Source organism: Chlorocebus sabaeus, chromosome 2 (assembly GCF_047675955.1).
Source record: "Chlorocebus sabaeus isolate Y175 chromosome 2, mChlSab1.0.hap1, whole genome shotgun sequence".
Classification (NCBI taxonomy): domain Eukaryota; kingdom Metazoa; phylum Chordata; class Mammalia; order Primates; family Cercopithecidae; genus Chlorocebus; species Chlorocebus sabaeus.
The window spans coordinates 59,664,816-59,686,600 of NC_132905.1; positions in this window are offsets into that span (position 1 = coordinate 59,664,816).

Here is a 21,785-nt window from a genome sequence, read left to right on the forward strand (position 1 = left end):
AGGACTGGTCTTGGGAACTTGCCCATTCCATTTGAGTGGAAGCATGGACTGATCACCCACGGCATGCCTTTATTGGCACTTTGGTTTTGGTTTTGACTTGGTTTGAATTGCTTGACAGGACTGGTCTTGGGAACTTGCCTACTCCATTTGAGTGGAAGTGTGGCCTGATCACCCATGGTGTGCCTGTACCGGCACTTTGGTTTTGTTTTTGACTTGACTTGGATTGCTTGATACTTTGGTTTTGACCTGGCTTGGATTTCTGGATACTTTGATTTTGATTTTGGTTTTGATTTTGGTTTGGTGCAAACTGCAGAAGTGTGTGTGTGCCCTTTTTACCCGTTCTTTGTGTTGTGGTGTGCGTGTGGTGTGAGCGTGGCGTTTTGTCTCAAAGAAGCATAGGTCAGGCACAAATAAGCCCACCCTACTAGGAACTATGTTGAAAATTTTCAAAAAAGAACTTAAAGGAGACTATAGAGTACTATGACACTAGGAAAACTTAAAACTTTGCGTAAGATAGACTGGCCAGCATTAGAGGTAGGTTGGCCATTAGCGGGAAACCTGGACAGGTCCCTTTTTACAAAGGTATGGCACAAGGTAACCTGTAAGCCAGGGAACCCAGACCAGTTTCCATACATAGACACTTGGTTACAGCTGGTTTTAGACCCCCTGCCCCCAACACACAGTGGTTAAGAGAACAGCAGCGTAAGTGGCTGGTAGAGACAAGGAAAGACAAGCAGAGAGACAAAAAGGAAAGCAACAGAGAGGAAAAGAGGCAAAGAGAGAAAGGGAGAGACAGAGAGGAAGAGACAGACAAAGAGGGAGTCAAGGAGAGAGAGAGAGAGAAAGAGGCAGAGAGAGAGAGGAAGAGACAGAGGCAAAACGAAAGGCAAAGAGAGAGAGACAAAGTCAAACAGAGAAGGAAAGAGAGAAAGACAGAGGTATACAAGCAGTTAAGAAAAAAAAAAGGTAAAAAAAAAACTTTTACAGGAAACCTCATTGTGAGCACACCTCACCAGTTCAGAAGTATCCTAAGGGGGGGGGGGGCGAAAGGTGTGTGTGTGGGGGGGTGGAATTTATATAAAAAGATAATTATATAGTAAATTCTTGTCCTGAAATAAATTAACTGGTTGTTTAAAGAAAGAAATATTTGTAATAAGTCAGAAAGTTGAGGCATGTCGAAGAATTGTCTACGAAAGTCATGAGAGAGAAAAATATTATAAAAAAGAAGTTATGCAAAAGATGTTGTATAATTTAAAAGTAACTAGGCCTCCTGAATGCAAAACTATTGAGAAAAAAGTTAGTTTATGTGCAGGTGTATAAGAAAAGTAAAATATACCTTTGGTAAAAGGATTATAAGGAGGGATAAGAATGTACATTTTTACCTACATTAAAAAGTTAAAAAAATTATTGTTTTGAAGGTTTAAGCAAGTTTTAAAATGATAATTGTAAAGAAAATTCTGTGTGTAAACATATTAGCTAAAGTTAAAGAAGTATCATCCAGTTTTTCTGTGAACTGAACATTAAAGTAAAAGCATAACAGGTTTTTCTTAAAGCACCAACCTGCTTTTTAGCAAAAGTTATAAAAGGTTAAAAAGAGTCTATAAAATCTTACCTTATGGTCAAACATTAAAAATTAGACAAAGATGTCTACAAGGTTTTATTAAAATTAGGTTTAACAGTAATAACACACTAATATAAAGATGAAATTTAGCTTATCTGGTATAAAAATCATACAAGAAGCATTGTTAAATGTAAAATGATATTTGGCTTTCTTTAGTTTAAAAACTAAGATGGTCCTCCAGTCGACCAGGTGTGGGCTGCATGGTAACTCTTTTCCAGAATTCTACAGCCTGGAGTAATAAGTCATGCGAAGCTCTCTCTGCTATATCCTAAAGTCCGGCACCCTGCAGGTCAGCCCCCGAGGGCCATCCAGCCTCCGTCTCCCAACACTAAGTTCACTTTGTGTCTCTCATGACAAGGAGGAAACTTAGTGTTCCTTGGAGACCTGAAAGGATGCAGTGAGCTTAAGAATTTTCAAGAGCTTATCAATCAGTCAGCCTTTGTTCATTCCCGAGCGGATGTGTGGTGGTGTTGTGGTGGACCTTTACTGGGCACTCTGCTGAATAACTGGAGTGGCACTTGTACGTTAGTCCATTTAGCTATCCCTTTCACCTTGGCATTTCATCAACCAGAAGAAAAAAATAAGACATCGTAAAGTGAGAGAAGCCCCTTATGGGTATTTCGACTCTCATGTCTATTTATGCAATTGGAGTCCTGGAGTCCCATGAGGAATAGTAGATCAATTTAAAGCTTGAAATCAAATAGCTGCAGGATTTGAGTCAGTATTTTGGTAGGTGACAGTTAATAAAAATGTAGATTAGATAAACTACATCTATTACAACCAACAGCAACGAGCTTTTCATGAGTTAAAAGAAAAACTCATGTCAGCCCCAGCCCTGGGGCTACCTGACCTGACAAAACCTTTTACACCCTATGTGTCAGAAAGAGAAAAAATGGCAGTTGGAGTTTTAACCCAGACTGTGGGGCCCTGGCCAAGGCCTATCTCTCAAAGGCCTCAAAACAACTAGACAGGGTTTCCAAAGGCTCTCCTAAGGGCCCTAGCAGCAATGGCCCTGTTAGCACAAGAGGCAGATAAACTAACCCTTAGGCAAAACCTGAATATAAAGGCCCCCCATGCTGTGGTAACTTTAATGACCACCAAAGGACATCATTGGCTAACAAGTGCTAGATTAACCAAGTACCAAAGCTTGCTCTGTGAAAATCCCCACATAACCACTGAAGTTTGCAACACCCTAAACCCCACCACCTTGCTCCCAGTATCAGAGAGCCCAGTCGAACATAACTATGTAGAGGTGTTGGACTCAGTTTATTCTAGCAGGCCCAATCTCTGAGATCATCCTTAAACATCAGTAGACTGTGAGTGGTACATGGACGGGGGCAGCTTTGCCAATCCCTACAAAGTGACTCTGAAGAAGACGACAAGCCCTGCTCCAGTCACACTGGAAGCTGACTGGTCCATGCACGGCCGAAGCATGAGAAAACTCATTGCGAGACTCATTTTCCTTAAAATTTGGACTTTTACAGTAAGGACTTCAACTGACCTTCCTCAGACTGAGGACTGCTCCCAGTGTATACATCAAGTCACTGAGGTAGGACAAAAGGTTGCTACAGTCCTATTATCTTATAGTTATTATAAATAGAACTTGTTTGTATAATGTTATTCTATACAAGGTATGTAGCCCAGGAAATGACCAACCTGATGTGTATTATGACCCATCTGAGCCTCCCATGACCACAGTTTTTAAAATAAGATTAAGGACTGAGGACTGGTAAGGGCTCATAAATGATACGAATAAAGTGTTAGCCAAAACAGAAGAAAAAGGGGTGCCCAAACAAGTCACCTTAAAATTTGATGCCTGTGCTGTCATTAATAAAAATAAGTTAGGAATAAGGTGTGGTTCTCTTAATTAAAAAACAGGCAATATGGCAGAAAGTCAGTACATCTGTTCTAAATTAAGACTGTGTGAAAATAAATGTATTTTAAATACTGGTCTTGTGTCATTTACGACGCTTGGATAAAAAAAAAAATGAAATGATCTACTCCACCTTCAGAAAGGAAAAAATGGCCCTTCCTATACTAAAGGACAATGTAACCCCTTAGAGCTAGTAATAACCAATCCCCTTGATCCTCGCTGGAAAAAAGAGGAGCGTGTGACCTTAGGAATTGACGGGGCTGGACTGGATCCTCGAGTAAATATCTTGGTTCGAGGAGAAGTTTACAAATGCTTTCCTGAGCCAGTGTTTCAAACTTTCTATAATGACCTAAATGTGCCAGTACCAGAAATTCCAGGAAAAACAAGAAATTTGTTTTTACAATTAGCCGAGCATGTAGCCCAGTCTCTTCATGTCATTTCATGTTATGTATGTGGATGAACTGTAATAGGAGATCAATGGCCATGGGAAGCCTGAGAATTAGTACCTACAGACCCAGTTCCCAATGAATTTCCAGCTCAAAAAAATCACCCTGATAATTTCTAGGTCCTAAAAGCCTCAATTATTGGACAATATTGCATAGTTAGAGAAGGAAAAGAATTCACTCACCCTGCAGGACCACTTAGTTGTCTGAGACAGAAACTGTATAATGGTACCACAAAAACAGTCACTTGGTGGAGTTCAAATCACACAGAGAGAAATCCCTTTAGTAAATTCCCAAAGCTGCAAACCATGTAGACCCACCCAGAGTCCCACCGAGACTGCATGGCCCCCACTGGATTATACTGGGTATGTGGGCGTAGAGCTCATGCCAAATTACCTGACCAGAAGGCAGGTAGTTGTGTTATTGGCACTATTAAACCATCTTTCTTTCTACTGCCCATAAAAACAGGTGAACTCCTGGGCTTACCTGTCTATGCTTCCCGCGAAAAGAGAAGCATAACTATGAGAAATTGAAAAAATGATAAATGGCCTCATAAGAGAATCATACAATATTATTGGCTTGCTACTTAGGCACAAGACAGCTCATGGGGATACCAGACCCCCATTTACGTGATCAACCGAATCATATGGTTACAAGTTGTCTTAAAAATAATCACTAATAAAACTGGCAGAGCCTTGACTATTCTGAAACTCAGATGAGAAATGCTATCTATCAAAATAGATTAGCTCTCGACTACTTGCTAGCATCTGAAGGAGAGGTCTGTAGGAAATTTAACCTTCCTAATTGCTGCCTACACATAGACAATCAAAGGCAAGTAGTTGAAGACACAGTTAGAGATATGACAAAACTGGCACACGTGCCCATGCAAGTGTGGCATGGATTTGATCCTGGGGCCATGTTTAGAAAACGGTTCCCAGCACTAAGATTAATTTAAAACTCTTATAATAAGAGTTATGATAGTGTTAGGAACCTACTTAATGTTCCGTTGTTTGCTACTTGTACTTCTTCAAATGATAAAAAGTTTCATCACTACATTAGTTCACCAAAATGCTTGAGCACAAGTGTACTACATGAATCACTATCGATCTGTCTTGCAAGAAGACATAGGTAGTAAAAATGAAAGTGGGAACTTCCACTATTGAGTGAGAGTCTCAAAGTGGGGAATAAAGGAGACCACCCCTCATATTGTCTTATGCCCAATTTCTGCTTCCAAAGAAAAAAAAGTAAAAACTAAAAGGCAGAAATGAAATCCACACGCAGACAGCCTAGCGCCACACCCTGCACCTGGTAGTTAAAGATCAACTCCTGACTTAATCGGCTATGTTATCTATAGATTACACACATTGTAGAGAAAAGCAGTGAAAATCCCTATCCTGTTTTATTCCGATCTAATTACCAGTGCATGCAGTCCCCCAGTCATGTACCCCCTGCTTGCTCAATTTATCACAACCCCCTCATGTGCACCCCCTTAGAGTTGTGAGCCCTTAAGAGAGACAGGAATTGCTCACTCAGGAAGCTCAGCTCTTGAGACAAGAGTCTTGCCAATGCCCCCAGCTGAATAAACCTCTTCCTTTTTTAACTTGGTGTCTGAGGAGTTTTGTCTGCAGCTCATCCTGCTACACAATGATTATGGGCAGCTATGTTGAGCTTCAGTTTGTGTCTCTTTGATGAGTAATTGACTTTCATTGAGGCAAACTATGTGTTCTAGCTGCTACTGGAGACACCACAAGATAGCACAAAAGCCTTTAACTGATCATCTTCAGGAAGAGTTACATTTCAAATCTTCCCTGTTTGAAAGATCCTATCAGATTTTTATGGCCATTGGGAGAGGAAACGTACTGTCCTTCTCAGGTGTCCATTTGAAATTCAAAATATTGGTGAGATCTTCATATATTGCTGAACTTTAACTAGAGGAAATCTACAAATTCTCAAAGACTTCCAAGGCACACACACCAAATTAGTGACAAAAGATGACTTAAAAGGTAGCAGTAGAGTTTACTGTTACAGTAACATTCACAAGCATTCATCAGGCCTTCTTACTTAACAGTGCATCTTAGTTTTAGAGAGTGTCCACGAGTTTGTTCCAGATGTCTACAGCCCTATTAGTCACCTGTGAAGGGTGCATGCTAATTGAATATGGCAGCTGGGTTCTGATTCCAAATTATTTGGAGTTTGTTCTCACAAACCGGATGCTTGCAAAAGTAAACAAAGACATTAAAAGATTTATGAAAAGACTCTGTCACATATTTTGAAGTGCAAAGTGTAAATGAATTTTTACAAGCATATGGATTTCATTTCTCTGATAATATGCATGAATTTAAAAATTAAAAGAAAATGTGCTGGCTACAATATGTTTTACGTTCTTGTTGAAACTTTGAAAATAATCAAAGGTGCCTAACATATTCAAAACCGCGCAGACTCCTCTATCCTATGATGTAATTTGAACCATCGGAGAATGATTAATATTACCCCAAAAGGATGCTTTTCTGAAAGAAGCTCCAGAGAGGCACTTGCAGTTTGAATTTCTATTTTTAAGCACATTCTACAGTTTATGGCCAGATTCATTTCTTCCTGTATAAACTTCCAGGTTGCTATGCTCAGCACACTATCACTCTCTTAAATTTGGATAACACCAGAGTCAAGTCTAGCAATTGAGGCTTCATGATAATATTTACGTTGAGGCATAAGAGGACTGAGAGAGGAAAAAATGTACAGGGAAAGCATGTTCAGCTCCTTGTGGTCACATGGAATGGATTCTATCAAGAATGTAAAATAAAGTTTGTATCTGAGTCGTGCTTGGAATCAATTAAAGATCTACCAGTTCAGTCAAGAATGCAACCAATATTTTATTTTTAATTGTCTTGATAATAATTAAAGCCTTAGAGAATTATTCAGGTTACACTAGGCTCAGCATCAGAAGGAATTTTGGCTGCAAGAATTTCATTTTGTTAAGTTAAGTAAAAACAAATTAGCACAGATTTTTTTTTCTTGCAAGTTCCACTTTTAGCTGTGATGTTATCAATTGGTAATGGTGGTAAGTATTGGTCCAGTAAAAGTTTTATTTTGAGAGTTTCATACAAATGAAAATAATAAATGGTCTAGTTCACTTCCATCTGTTTTTATCCATGTAGAGCCTTTAAACTTGTGATTCCCTTGGATAAAAATAAATTTCTCATACCCTTACATGTGTAAAGTATTCAAAAGAAGTATTATGACTTACAAAAGAGAGAATAGTAGGAGAAAAAAGTTAAAAGCTTGAAAGAGTCATATTTTTCATGAACCCGTCTTGTATAGGTATAAATGTGGAGTCCTTTGTTTCCCCCAAACTTTTCTGGAAAGAAAGACGTGACATTGATGGCATCCAGTGTGAAGGCTACAGTTTTAAAAGTCAGAGTACAGGAAAGCCAGCTGCACAAATGGAGGCTGTCATCTTCTGATATTAAATTTGCTTTTATAAAGTACATAGGCTTTCTGTACCTCCAATGATAAAGGCCAATATTTATTACACTCTTACACTCTTACTAGGTACCACGTATGTTTCAAAATATGAACACTTCCCCTGCGGACTTCAGGGGAAGTACTGTTTCTATCCCTACATCCCAGATGAAGAAATTGAGGTAACATGACCTGATTGAGGTTACCCACCTAATAATGGCAGGGACAGAGCTTGAATTTATACAGTTTGGCCTCAGAGCCCTGCTTAATCCCTGCAAAACCAGGAGATACTTACAAGTCCCTCAGTGGCTTCATCCTCTTCTCTCCCTGCCCACAAGTGAAGAGTCTACCCTCGAGATCTTACTTATTTCTGATGTCTGTATAATGTCACAATTGGAGAGTCCCTACATTTGCAATAGCCTCCAATGCAATGCAGAGTTACTTGTACATGATATTTGCAACAGTACTGTGTATGTATCAGCCATCTATTGCTGTGTAACAAACAATACCAACATACGGTAGCTTAAAGCAACAACAATTTATTATTTATCATGATTCTGTGTGTTGGCTGGTTGGTTCCTTAGCAGGTTTCCCCTGGGCTCACTCATGCAGCTTCCTTCAGCTGGAGGTTGGCTGGGCTGGAAGGCCCAAGGTGACCTCACTCATGTGGCTGGCAGTGGCTGCTGACTGTTGACTGGGGCTCTCAGCTCTGTTCTGCATGACTTCTTTTCATCCAGGAAGCTAGACCAACTTTCTTATCTAGCAGTCCCAGGGAAGCAGTCTAAGAGGGTGACAGTGGAAGCTGCAAGGTCTCTTAAGAGCCAGCCTTGAAAGTTGGATATTATCACTTCTACAGCATTCTAATGGTCAAAGCAAATCACCAGGCCAACTCAGATTCAAGAGATGATAAAGTAGACTCTACCTCTTTATGGAAGAACAGCAAAGTCACATTACAAAGGAGCATGCATACCTGAATGGGAGAAACTTACGGCCAAGTTAGGCGATCTACCAGAGTAGACACCACTAAAAAGATAAAGAATTGATATTTATTTATTTATTTATTTATTTATTTATTTATTTATTTATTTTTATACTTTAAGTTCTAGGGTACATGTGCACAACGTGCAGGTTTGTTATATATGTATACATGTGCCATGTTGGTGTGCTGCAGCCATTAACTCATCATTTACATTAGGTATATCTCCTAATGCTATCCCTCTCCCTCCTCCCCACAATAGGACCCGGTGTGTGATGTTCCCCTTCCTGTGTCCAAGTGATCTCATTGTTCAATTACCACCTATGAGTGAGAACATGCGGTATTTGGTTTTCTGTTCTTGTGATAGTTTGTTGAGAATGATGATTTCCAGCTGCATCCATGTCCCTACAAAGGACACAAACTCGTCCTTTTTTAAGACTGCATAGTATTCCATGGTGTATATGCACCACATTTTCTTAATCCAGTCTGTCACTGATGGACATTTGGGTTGATTCCAAGTCTTTGCTATTGTGAATAGTGCCGCAGTAAACATATGTGTGCATGTGTCTTTATAGCAGCATGACTTATAATCCTTTGGGTATATCCCTAGTAATGGGATGGCTGGGTCAAATGGTATTTCTACTTCTAGATCCTTGAGGAATCACCACACTGTTTTCCACAATGGTTGAACTAGTTTACAGTCCCACCAACAGTGTAAAAGTGTTTCTATTTCTCCACATCCTCTCTAGCACCTGTTGTTTCCTGATTTTTTAATGATTGCCTTTCTAACTGGTGTGAGATGGTATCTCATTGTGGTTTTGATTTGCATTTCTCTGATGGCCAGTGATGATGAGCATTTTTTCATGTGTCTGTTGGCTGTATGAATACCTTCTTTTGAGAAGTGTCTGTTCATATCCTTTGCCCACTTTTTGATGGGGCTGTTTGTTTTTTTCATGTAAATTTGATTGAGTTCTTTATAGGATCTGGATATTAACCCTTTGTCAGATGAGTAGGTTGCAAAAATTTTCTACCATTCTGTAGGTTGCCTATTCACTCTGATGGTAGTTTCTTTTGCTGTGCAGAAGCTCTTTAGTTTAATTAGATCCCATTTGTCAATTTTGACTTTTGTTGCCATTGCTTTTGGGGTTTTAGACATGAAGTCCTTGCCAATCCCTATGTCCTGAATAGTATTACCTAGGTTTTCTTCTAGGGTTTTTAATGGTTTTAGGTCTAACATTTAAGTCTCTAATCCATCTTGAATTAATTTTCATATAAGGAGTAAGGAAAGGATCCAATTTCAGCTTTCTACTTATGGCTAGCCAATTTTCCCAGCACCATTTATTAACTAGGGAATCTTTTCCCCATTTCTTGCTTTTGTCAGGTTTGTCAAAGATCAGATGGCTGTAGATGTGTGGTATTATTTCTGAGGGCTCTGTTCTGTTCCATTGGTCTATATCTCTGTTTTGGTACCACTACTGTGCTGTTTTGGTTACTGTAGCCTTGTAGTATAGTTTGAAGTCAGGTAGCATGATGCCTCCAGCTTTGTTCTTTTGGCTTAGGATTGTCTTGGCAATGTGGGGTCTTTTTTGATTCCATATGAACTTTAAAGCAGTTTTTTTCCAATTCTTTGAAGAAAGGCATTGGTAGCTTAATGGGGATGGCATTGAATCTATAAATTACATTGGGCAGTATGGCCATTTTCACAATATTGATTCTTCCTATCCATGAGCATGGTATGTTCTTCCATTTGTTTGTGTCCTCTTTTATTTCACTGAGCAGTGGTTTGTAGTTCTCCTTGAAGAGGTCCTTTTCATCCCTTGTAAGTTGGATTCCTAGGTATTTTATTCTCTTTGAAGCTATTGTGAATGGGAGTTCATTCGTGATTTGACTTTCTGTTTGTCTGTTACTGGTGTATAAGAATGCTTGTGATTTTTGCACATTGATTTTGTATCCTGAGACTTTGCTGAAGTTGTTTATCAGCTTAAGGAGATTTTGGGCTGAGATGATGGAGTTTTCTAAATATACAATCATGTCATCTGCAAACAGGGACAATTTGACTTCCTCTTTTCCTAACTGAATACCCTTGATTTCTTTCTCTTGCCTGATTGCCCTAGCCAGAACTTCCAACACAACACTATGTTGAATAGGAGTGGTGAGAGAGGGCATCCCTGTCTTGTGCTAGTTTTCAAAGGGAATGCTTCCAGTTTTTGCCCATTCAGTATGATATTGGCTGTGGGTTTGTCATAAATAGCTCTCGTTATTTTGAGATATGTTCCATCAATACCTAGTTTATTGAGAGTTTTTAGCATGAAGCGTTGTGGAATTTTGTCAAAGGCCTTTTCTGCATCTATTGAGACAATCATGTGGTTTTTGTCTTTGGTTCTGTTTATATGCTGGATTACATTTGTTGATTTACCTTGCATCCCAGGGATGAAGCCCACTTGTTCATGGTGGATAAGCTTTTTGATGTGCTGCTGGATTCAGTTTGCCAGTATTTTATTGAGGATTTTTGCATCGATGTTCATCAGGGATATTGGTCTGAAATTCTATTTTTAGTTGTGTCTCTGCCAGGCTTTGGTATCAGGATGATGTTGGCCTTGTAAAATGAGTTAGGGAGGATTCCCTCTTTTTCTATTAATTGGAATAGTTTCAGAAGGAATGGTACCAACTCCTCCTTGTACCTCTGGTAGAATTCGGCTGTGAATCCATCTGGTCCTGGACTTTTTTGATTGGTAGACTATTAATTATTGCCTCAATTTCAGAGCCTACTATTGGTCTATTCAGGGATTCAACTTCTTCCTGGTTTAGTCTTGGGATAGTGTAAGTGTCCAGGAAATTATCAATTTCTTCTAGGTTTTCTAGTTTATTTATGTAGAGGTGTTTATAGTATTCTCTGATGGTAGTTTGTATTTCTATGGAGTCGGTGGTGATATCCCCTTTATCATTTTTTATTGCGTCTATTTGTATCTTCTCTCTTTTCTTCTTTATTAGTCTTGCCAGTGGTCTATCAATTTTGTTGATCTTTTCAAAAAACCAGCTCCTGGATTCATTGATTTTTTGGAGGGTTTTTTGTGTCTCTATCTCCTTCAGTTCTGCTCTGATCTTAGTTATTTCTTGCCTTCTGCTAGCTTTTGAATGTGTTTGCTCTTCCTTCTCTAGTTCTTTTAAATGTGATGTTAGGGTGTCAATTTTAGATCTTTCTTGCTTTCTCTTGTGGGCATTTAGTGCTATAAATTTCCCTCTACACACAGCTTTAAATGTGTCTCAGAGATTTTGGTATGTTGTATCTTTGTTCTCACTGGTTTCAAAGAACATCTTTATTTCTGCCTTCATTTCGTTATGTACCCAGCAGTCATTCAGGAGCAGGTTGTTCAGTTTCCATGTAGTCGAGCAGTTTTGATTGAGTTTCTTAGTTCTGCATTCTAGTTTGATTGAACTCTGGTCTGGGAGACAGTTATAATTTCTGTTCTTTTACAATTGCCAAGGACTGCTTTACTTCCAACTATGTGGTCAATTTTGGAATAAGTGCAATGTGGTGCTGAGAAGAATGTATATTCTGTTGATTCGGGGTGGAGAGTTCTGTAGATGTCTATTAGGTCCACTTGGTGCAGAGTTGAGTTCAATTCCTGGATATCCTTGTTAACTTTCTGTCTCGTTGATTTGTCTAATGTTGATAGTGGGGTGTTAAAGTCTCCCATTATTATTGTATGGGAGTCTAAGTCTCTTTGTAAGTCTCTAAGGACTTGCTTTATGAATCTGGGTGCTCCTGTATTGGGTGCATGTATATTTAGGATAGTTAGCTCTTTCTGATGAATTGATCCCTTTACCATTATGTAATGGCCTTCTTTGACTCTTTTGATCTTTGATGGTTTAACATCTGTTTTATCAGAAACTAGGATTGCAACCCCTGCTTTTTTTTGTTTTCCATTTGCTTGGTAGATCTTCCTTCATCCCTTTATTTTGAGTCTATGTGTGTCTCTGCATGTGAGATAGGTCTCCTGAATACAGCAAACTGATGGGTCTTGACTCTTTATCCCAGTCTGTGTCTTTTAATTGGACTATTTGGTCCATTTACATTTAAAGTTAATATTGTTACGTGTGAACTTGATCCTGTCATTATGATACTATCTGGTTATTTTGCTTGCTAGTTGATGCAGTTTTTTCCTAGCATTGACAGACTTTACATTTTGACATGTTTTTGCAATGACTGGTACCTGTTGTTCCTTTCCATGTTTAGTGCTTCCTTCAGATCTCTTGTAGGGCAAGCCTGGTGGTGACAAAATCTCTAAGCATTTGCTTGTCTGTAAAGGATTTTATTTGTCCTTCACTTATGAAAGTTAGTTTGGCTGGATCTGAAATTCTGGGTTGAAAATTATTTTCTTTAAGAATGTTGAATATCGGCCCCCACTCTCTCCTGGCTTGGAGAATTTCTGCCGAGAGATCTGCTGTTAGTCTGATGAGCATTCCTTTGTGTGTAACCTGACCTTTCTCTCTGGCTGCCCTTAACATTTTTTCCTTCATTTCAACTTTGGTGAATCTGACAATTATGCGTCTTGGAGTTGCTCTTCTTGAGGAATATCTTTGTGGCGTTCTCTGTATTTCCTGAATTTGAATGTTGGCCTGCCTTACTAGGTTGGGGAAGTTCTCCTGGATGATATCCTGTAGAGTGTTTTCCAACTTGGTTCCATTTTCCCCGTCACTTTCAGGCACACCAATCAGATGTAGATTTGGTCTTTTCACATAATCCCATATTTCTTGGAGGCTTTGTTCATTTCTTTTAACTCTTTTTTCTCTACACTTCTCTTCTTGCTTCATTTCATTCATTTGATCTTCAATTGCTGATACTCTTTCTTCCAGTTGATTGAGCTGGTTACTGAAGCTTGTGCATTTGTCACGTAGTTCTCGTTTTATGGTTTTCATCTCTATCAGTTGTTTTAAGGTCTTCTCTGCACTGATTATTTTAGTTATGCATTCACCCATTCTTTTTTCAAGATTTTTAGTTTCTTTGCACTGGCTATGTAGTTCCTCCTTTAGCTCTGAGAAGTTTGATTGACTGAAGTCTTCTTCTCTCATCCCGTCAAAGTCATTCTCCGTCCTGCTTTGTTCCATTGCTGGTGATGAGCTGTGTTCCTTTGGAGGGGGAGATGTGCTCTGATTTTTTGAATTTCCAGCTTTTCTGCACTGCTTTTTCCCCATCTTTTTGGTTTTATCTGCCTTTGGTCTTTGATGATGGTGACATACTGATGGGGTTTTGGTGTGGGCGTCCTTTCTGTTTGTTAGTTTTCCTTCTAACAGTCAGGACCCTCAGCTGCAGGTCTGTTGGAGTTTGCTTGAGGTCCACTGCAGACCCTGTTTGCCTGGGTTTCAGCAGCGGAGGCTGCAGAAGATAGAATATTACTGAACAGCGAGTGTTGCTGTCTGATTTTTGCTCTGGAAGCTTTGTCTCAGGGGTGTACCCCACTGTGTGAGGTGTGAGGTGTCAGTCTGCACCTAGTGGGGGATGTCTCCCAGTTAGGCTACTCAGGGGTCAGGGAGCCATTTGAACAGGCAGTCTGTCCATTCTCAGATCTCAACCTCTGGACTGGGATATCCACTGCTCTCTTTCAAGCTTTCAGACAGGAGCATTTACCTCTGCCAAGGTTTCTGCTGCTTTTTGTTTAGCTATGGCCTGTCCCAGAGGAGGAGTCTACAGAGGCAGGCCAGCCTCCTTGAGCTGTGGTGGGCTCCACCCAATTTGGGCTTCCCAGCGGCTTTGTTTACCTACTTAAGCCTCAGCAATGGCAGGTGCCCCTTCCCCAGTCTCACTGCTGCCTTGCAGTTAGATCTCACACTGCTGTGCTAGCAATGAGGGAGGCTCTGTGGGCATGGGACCCTCTGGGCCAGGTGTGGAATATAATCTCCTGGTGTGCCATTTGAAAAGGAATTCCCTTCCCCCTTGTGCTTCCCAGGTGAGGTGATGCCTCACCCTGCTTCAGCTCTCACTGGTAGGGCTGCACCCGCGAACCAGCACCAACTGTCTGACATGCCCCAGTGAGATGAACCCGGTACCTCAGTTGAAAATGCAGAAATCGCCCATCTTCTGTGTTGCTCACACTGGGAGCTGGAAGCTGGAGCTGTTCCTATTCGGCCATCTTGGGCACACCCCCAAGAATTGATATTAAAAGGGTTTTTCAATTTCTAAATATTATAAATACAGTTTTTGCAACATTATTTTACAATATTATTTTTAACAGTTGGGAGTCACTTCTGCATCTTATTTCAGGGTTCTCATTAAAAGCACTGGCTATCACTATGCTAAACAAACATTAGGTATGAAATTGGGGGACCTCTGTATTCTTATCAAATTATATATGAGTGAGAAAAACAAATAAATGTCTTTTGAAAACTTCAGTCCAGTTGTCTGCATCCTGAAGGGACTGTGGGAAATATTAAAAGGTAAAGATGTTTGATATTTTATTTTGATGTTTATATGCAGAAAATAAACTGGAAAACTGAAGAAGTTCCATATATACATGGAATATATTTTTAAAATATGTATTTTCTTCCCTGATTTTGGCTTAAATCATGCAGGTGGCTCAATTCTTGTTTTCAGTTTTGTTTTGGGTCTGTAGGCAGCCATGAAAGCAGATAAGTAATACGGTACTATGAACAGGTCTTTTTGATGCTACTGTTTTTAGGATCAAAGGCAGAAGGTTAATCTAGTGCAAATGCTTGTAACTGTCAGCTTTTAAACTCTGTTGGGTGAGGGCAAGGTTTAAGTAAGCACCTGAAATGCTGGCCACTTACATGGTACCTGAACACTTGTGTTTTTGAGATGCAATTGCCCAATCCTTAATGTTCTATGCACAAAAAAAATTTTTTTTAACTGAAGCTTGGCATTCAGTTTAGAAGTAGGAAAACAACCTGAACAACCTGCTGTTTACACAGAGGAGAAAAAAATTCCTTGTCTTTATATGAAAACAGAGTAGCTCCACCTCCTTCAGCCCTGAAATGCGGGCATACAAATTCAGTGGCATCCAGGAGCTTTGGCTCTTTTACAAGTACGAGGATCATCTTAAGAATGCACAACATGCAATATCACCAGGTGAGCCTCCCTACTACCTTCTTGTATTGGTCCATTTTCTGTTGCTTACAGTAGAATACCTGAAACTGGGTAATTTATGAAGAAAAATATTATTTCTTGGAGTTCATGGAGGCTGAGAGATCCAGGATAGAGGGGTTGCATCTGTTAAGTGCCTTCCTGCTGGTGGTGACTCTGGAGTCTGAGGTGGTACATGCCATCACATGGCAAAGGGCTGTCTGTACTGGCTCTTGTCTCTCTTCCTCTTATAGGGCCACTAGTCCTAATCTCCTGATAACCCATTAATTCATTAACTAATCAATAAACCATTCATTCATTAACTCATTAATCTTTTAATCTGTGAATGGCTTAATCCATTCGTGAAGGCAGAACCTTCCTGACTCAATCACCTGTTAAAGGTCTGACCTCTCAACATTGTCACATTGAGAATTAAGTTTCAACACAAGTTTAAGAGGGGGCAAATATTCAAACCATAGCACTTTCCAAATCCAGATTTTCACTTGTGTTTGTAGAAGGTGGGACCTGTGATCATGATGTCACAACAACACGGAGGCCAAGAGTGAGGCTCTGAATTCAGACCCGAATCTGAGCCCTTGTTCTGCTGCTGACTGGCAGTGTTAACTGGGGAAGTTACTTGCTCTCCTTCAAGTCTCAAGTTCTGCATCTGTATAATCGATGAGCCATTCATGTGTGAACCATCGGTAAAATGGGTGACTCCTTGACCCATGGGATTGCCATGAGGGTTTCCCTGTAACCACTCTTAGCCCAGGATCTTGACCAAAGATCATTATTGGCATTTATTATCTAATTATGGAATTATACTTTGGGATCTTCAAAGATAATATATCTCAGATTTTAACTTCAAATATTGCCTCCAAATTGTTTGCAGAACTTTCAGCCTAATGACTTCCTCACTTTTCCCCCCATCCTAATAGATCCACCTAATTCAGTCAAAAAGAATTCAATCACATCTTTTTAGGAACTAATCAAGTGAAAAACTCATGAAATACATTTTTGACTGACTTGACTAATCTAATTGGTAACAGAAATTGATCTAGAAGGTTTGTTCTCTGTGTTCTGAGCAGGGTAATTTCATGGGTGTGAGACCCCTGTGCAACCTCATGCTTAGTTTAATGCTTTGTTGTTACCCTCTTGACATTCTTAATACTTTTTGAGCAAGGGGCCCCACATTTTCCTTTCACACTGGGCCCTGCAATTATGTTGCTGGTCCTGGTCCCAGGAAATATAGTTTAAAAGACAATAAATGCCAAGATAGTCCTGGAGAAGACTGCACCAGGACACCTGGTTGGCCTGTGAAAATGAATGATTTCAGAGTTTGCAAGAGGGAGGGCACAACCCTTTCTGAATGTCATAGTGGTTGATTTTTATCTTCTACCTTGACAAGATAAGAGTTTTTAAAACATTGACAAAACAAATAACAGTTTTTCCAATGTATAGACAACTTCATAATGTTCATTGAAATAATTATAGACATCTTTTCCCTCTGGTGAATATTCATATAATCCTGGAGGGACCGAGAATTTTGTATATATGATATTAAAAACACTAAGTCACAAAGGAAAAGACTGAGACATTTGGCTAAATAGAAACAAAAACTTCAGCTTATCTCAAAACATTATAAATAGAATTAGACAATAAAAAAATACATCTAGGAATAGAATTGTAACGTATAGCAAAGCTTTAACAATTCATCTAAGAAGCTCTTACCAATCAGTAGGAGAAAGTGGTTGAGTAAAAATAATATGATTTATATAACAGTCACAAATTGCAAGTGAAAATGCCCAGTAAACAAGAGAAACAAATGTCCACTTCAGTAGTAATCAAAGAAAGGCAAAATAAAATCAGCTACCATTTTTTTGTTTTGTTTTATTTTGTTTTGAGACAGAGTCACACTTTGTCGCCAGGGCTGGAGTGCAGTGGCGCAATCTCGGCTCACTGCGAGCTCTGTCTCGGGGCTTCACACCATTCTCCTGCCTCAGCCTCCCGAGTAGGTGGGACTACAGGCGCCAGCCACCACACCCGCTGATTATTTTTGTATTTTTAGTAGAGACGGGGTTTCACAGTGTTAGCCATGATGGTCTCGATCTCCTGACCTCGTGATCCGCCTGCCTCGGCCTCCCAAAATGCTGGAATTACAGGCATAAGCCACCGCGCCCAGCCCCATTTTTTTTTTTTAAACTGAATGTACAAAGATGTGTTAAAATGTTGCGGTGCCAGGGGAGCCTGCTGGTCTTCAGAGGGAGGAAAAATCGGTGCTGCTGTTTCTGGAATTCCATCTACCAGTGCATGACTGGGGTCCCCAGTGAGCTGACTCAGATGGAGATGAGCACTAGGATGCCTGTTGATGAGAGGTGAGGCCAGCTGAACTTCCTGGATCAAGTGGGGACTTAAGGAACTTTCTGGTCTTATAAGAGGATTGTAAAACGCACCAATTAGGAACTTTCCTGCTTTACAAGAGGATTGTAAAATGCACCAATCAGTGCTCTGTAAAATGCACCAATTAGCAGTATTCTAAAAGTAGCCAGTTGCAGGGGGGATTGAAAAAATCTGATAGGACAGAAATGGAACATGGGAGAGGACAATAAGGGAATAAAAGCTGGCCACCCTAGCCAGCAACGGTAACCGGGCCAGGTCATCTTTCAGGCTGTGGGAGCTTTGTCCTTTTGCTCTTCACAATAAACTTTGCTACAGCTCACTCTTTGGGTCCGTGCTATCTCTAAGAGCTGTAACACTCACCCCAAAGGTCTGCGGCTTCATACCTGAAATTAGCCAGACCACGAACCCACTGGCAGGAACAAACTCTGGACACGGTGGGAGCTGTTCCTGGGATCCTCACCTAGAGGGCAAGGGGAGAGAAAGAAGCAGGAGTGGGCAAGGGAAAACTGTCTGCCATGCTGTAGGGGGCAGCTCTGAAGATGAGTGGCCCTCCAGAGTGGTCCCAACTTAGGGCGAGAGAGTCGGAACTTTAGATCCGGAAAGTGGGCCAGGTTGGGCATGGTTTGGGGGTGACTCTGCAACTGAGGCCACCCCTCAGGGTTGGCTGCTGTGGCTTGGGCGCTGTGGCACTCTCAGCAGCTGCTCTATGGGTCCTGCATTCCAGCACATTCCACACCATCAGAGGCGGAGCACAGAGGACCTAAGATGTGAGTACTGGGGTGGTGGGGAGGAGCGGGGAGGAGGTGGGTAGATATGACCCCCTTAGCTTTTTGAGGGCCAGTATGGGGTTCCACGGATGCAGCTGACCGCATGTCTGGGCCAGGTGCGGGGAGCCTAGAAGTGGGGTGCGTGTCCACGGGTGCGCTGGGGACACAGCTGCTTCCTCTCCACGGTGCGCCCCAGGGACAACCACAGACCCGCTCGCTGCTGCCAGTTGTAGATTTCCCTGTAATTTCACTAGGTCTATCCACAAATATCAGTTTACAGTATGCTTACATTTTAATAAAATCTATTTACATAGCAAAGGTCTGGAAGTATATACAGTACATCAAAGTATTGAAAATGCTGTCCAAAGTGGTCATTCAGGAGTTAAAAAAAATTTAAATCTATCTGTATTTCGAAAAATTTTCAATAAAGATGTTTAATATGACAAAGTATATTTTTAATTTTTACTAAAAGTGGTGTAAGAGTAATAAAAATGCAGATAGAATCATTCAAGTGTATTAAAATATGTGACTATAAAATTAGAAATAAAGAAGTTTAGAAAAATAAAGGAATGAAAAACTGGAAGTGTAAGCATAGTAGAAAAGAACAGTATAGGAATAAAGTAGGGAGGATGTAAAGACAGTGAGGTTAAAAAAAAAGAAGGTATGGCAAGAGGAAGGTAGAAAACTAACTTTATTCATACAATTTTTCTTCTGTGAGTCAAGAAAGTATTTAGAAGGTGAATGTGTATTGAGAAAAGATTAAAAATGCAAAGAAAAAAGTGATCTGAAATTTTCATACATCAGTGGTGATAACGTTTAAGTCAATACTGGAATTTGAATTTTAAAAGAGAACTCATTGATTTCTTTTTTTAAAGAAAATTTCTTTGAATTATTGTCAGAAAAACTGAGGAAAAATATTTTAGCTTTCCATTATTTAAACATTTTTACTATTAGCAGGGACCTAGGATGACAGCATTTTATTAGTACAGGGGCAGAAAAACAATGGTTTGGAAAATATAATTGAAACTGGAAAATAAATTGACCAGCCTACTTTTATTAAGAAGACAAAGGAAAGAAAAACATCACCACAGGAATAAAATGTGGCTGTGTTTAACTTATAAGTAAGTGGGAACTAAATAATGAGTACACAGGATCATAAGCACAGAATTAAGAGTCTCTGGGGACTCCAAAAGCGGGGAGAATGAGAAGGGGGTGAGGGTTGGAAAATTATCTACTGGGTACTGTGTCCACTATTTGGGTGATGGGCTCATTAGAAGCTCAAACCCCAACATTACACTATACCAACATAATAAACCTGCACATGTACCCTCTCAATCTATGTATAAAAAAAATTCCCAGAAATCTAAGCCATTGATTTTCGAATGTTTTAAGTTGGGAATCTGTTTTGCTTTGTTTGTTTTCTAGAGGGGATCTTTGTGCAGGAGCCCAGTGTACATAGCAGGTAAGGCGGTAATGATGGCTGTTCTGGCTGGAGGTGGGATCCAGCTGCCTCTACCCTGACAGTTAGGCACTTTCCTTTCCCCTCTCCTCCCTGCATCCCCTGTTCCCAGCCCAAAGTACAGGTTTTTAATATTTATGTAATAATGGATAATACAGGTTTAATATTTATGTAATAACGGATCAGAGTGGCCTTGAGACTTCATACCTAGCGTTACGCTTGAACTGACCCTTTCACCCACATATCTAACTAACCAAGTATTACGTTAAAACTTTCTCCTCAGGCCCAGAAAGATGCCCTTCACATTGTGGAGAGTCATTTGTAGTATTTTGGAAAACAAGGCTAAAACACGAATTTGTTTTTTCCTTAGGAAGATTTAAGTCCCCTGAGGAAAAGAACAAATTCATTTATTGAAATGTGCTTGTAGGAGTTGAATTGTTGAATTGTTGAAAGATGTGTTGAAACCTCAACCTCCATTACCTGGGAATGTGATTTTATTTGGAGATAGGATCTTCGCAGATGCAACTAATTTAAGATGAAGTCATTAATGTGGTCCCTAATCCAGTATAACTGGTGTCTTTATAAGAAGAGGAAAATGCCATGTGGAGACAGACACACTGGGAGGATACTGTGTCACAACAGGGCAGAGGTTGGAGTTGATGCAGCTACAAGCCGCAGAATGTCAAGGACTGACAGCTACCCTCAGATTCTGGGAAGAGGCAAGGAAGGGTTCTGTCCAGAGTCTCAGAGGGAGCCTGGCTTTCCTCACACCTTGGTTTTGGGCTTTTGTTGTTGTTTTTATGAATGGCAACCCTAGGAAACTAAGGCAGTACACAAGATTTTAACGCCAAATAATTCCTATTTTTAATAATAATTTTAAGAATAAAGGGAAAACATTTATTCTCAATATCTTAGGTAAAGGCAAGCCCCTCAAAGACAGTTTCTATGTCTTATTTATTTTTGCACTCATGTAGTTCACAGAACTGTGCCTGGCATACATTGGACCCTCAATAATTGCCAGCTGAACAAATAAGGAGAGAACCACGTGGAAGAGTTGAGTCAAATCCCGATTGAGGGAGGTTAGAACCTGAACCTACACAATGCTGAAATAATCATCTTTGTAGGGGAAATGTCTGTCACCTTAATTTTGGGGATTGTGTGACTGTCACATAATGTTTTCAGAGGTAAAACAGGGGAGAACTGAGTCACGTGAAATTTTATACTATGACTTTGGTTTTAAATATAAATCCAGGCAGCGCCAGCAACATTTTAATAAGGGTTCATGCTCTTGAAATTTTAGTTTTAATCAGAATTTGAGCCAAAGCTCTGGGAACAGTTGAGGAACCCAAGATGAAGGTCTTTGAGCAAATCACCCACTCACCCCTATTTTAAAGGGCCACTCTGCCAATTAATTTGATTCCTAGACAGTATAAGTTTAGACACATTTTGCCTTTGGTTTCAACTTACTATATCAATAATTCCTAGTTACATAAATATGCAAGAATGAGCAAATGAATATCCTTGATTTTCTCAGGTACTGTGGATGCTAGATGTGTTCAGGCACACACACACACACACACACATTTTTTTTTTCGAATTGCAGAGTTTTTAAAGTATTTTCTCTTCTGTAACTGTTTTTTAAATTTTGAAAGAATTCTAGACTTAGAGAAAAGTTGCAAAAATGATACAAGGACTCTTCACCAAGATTCCCC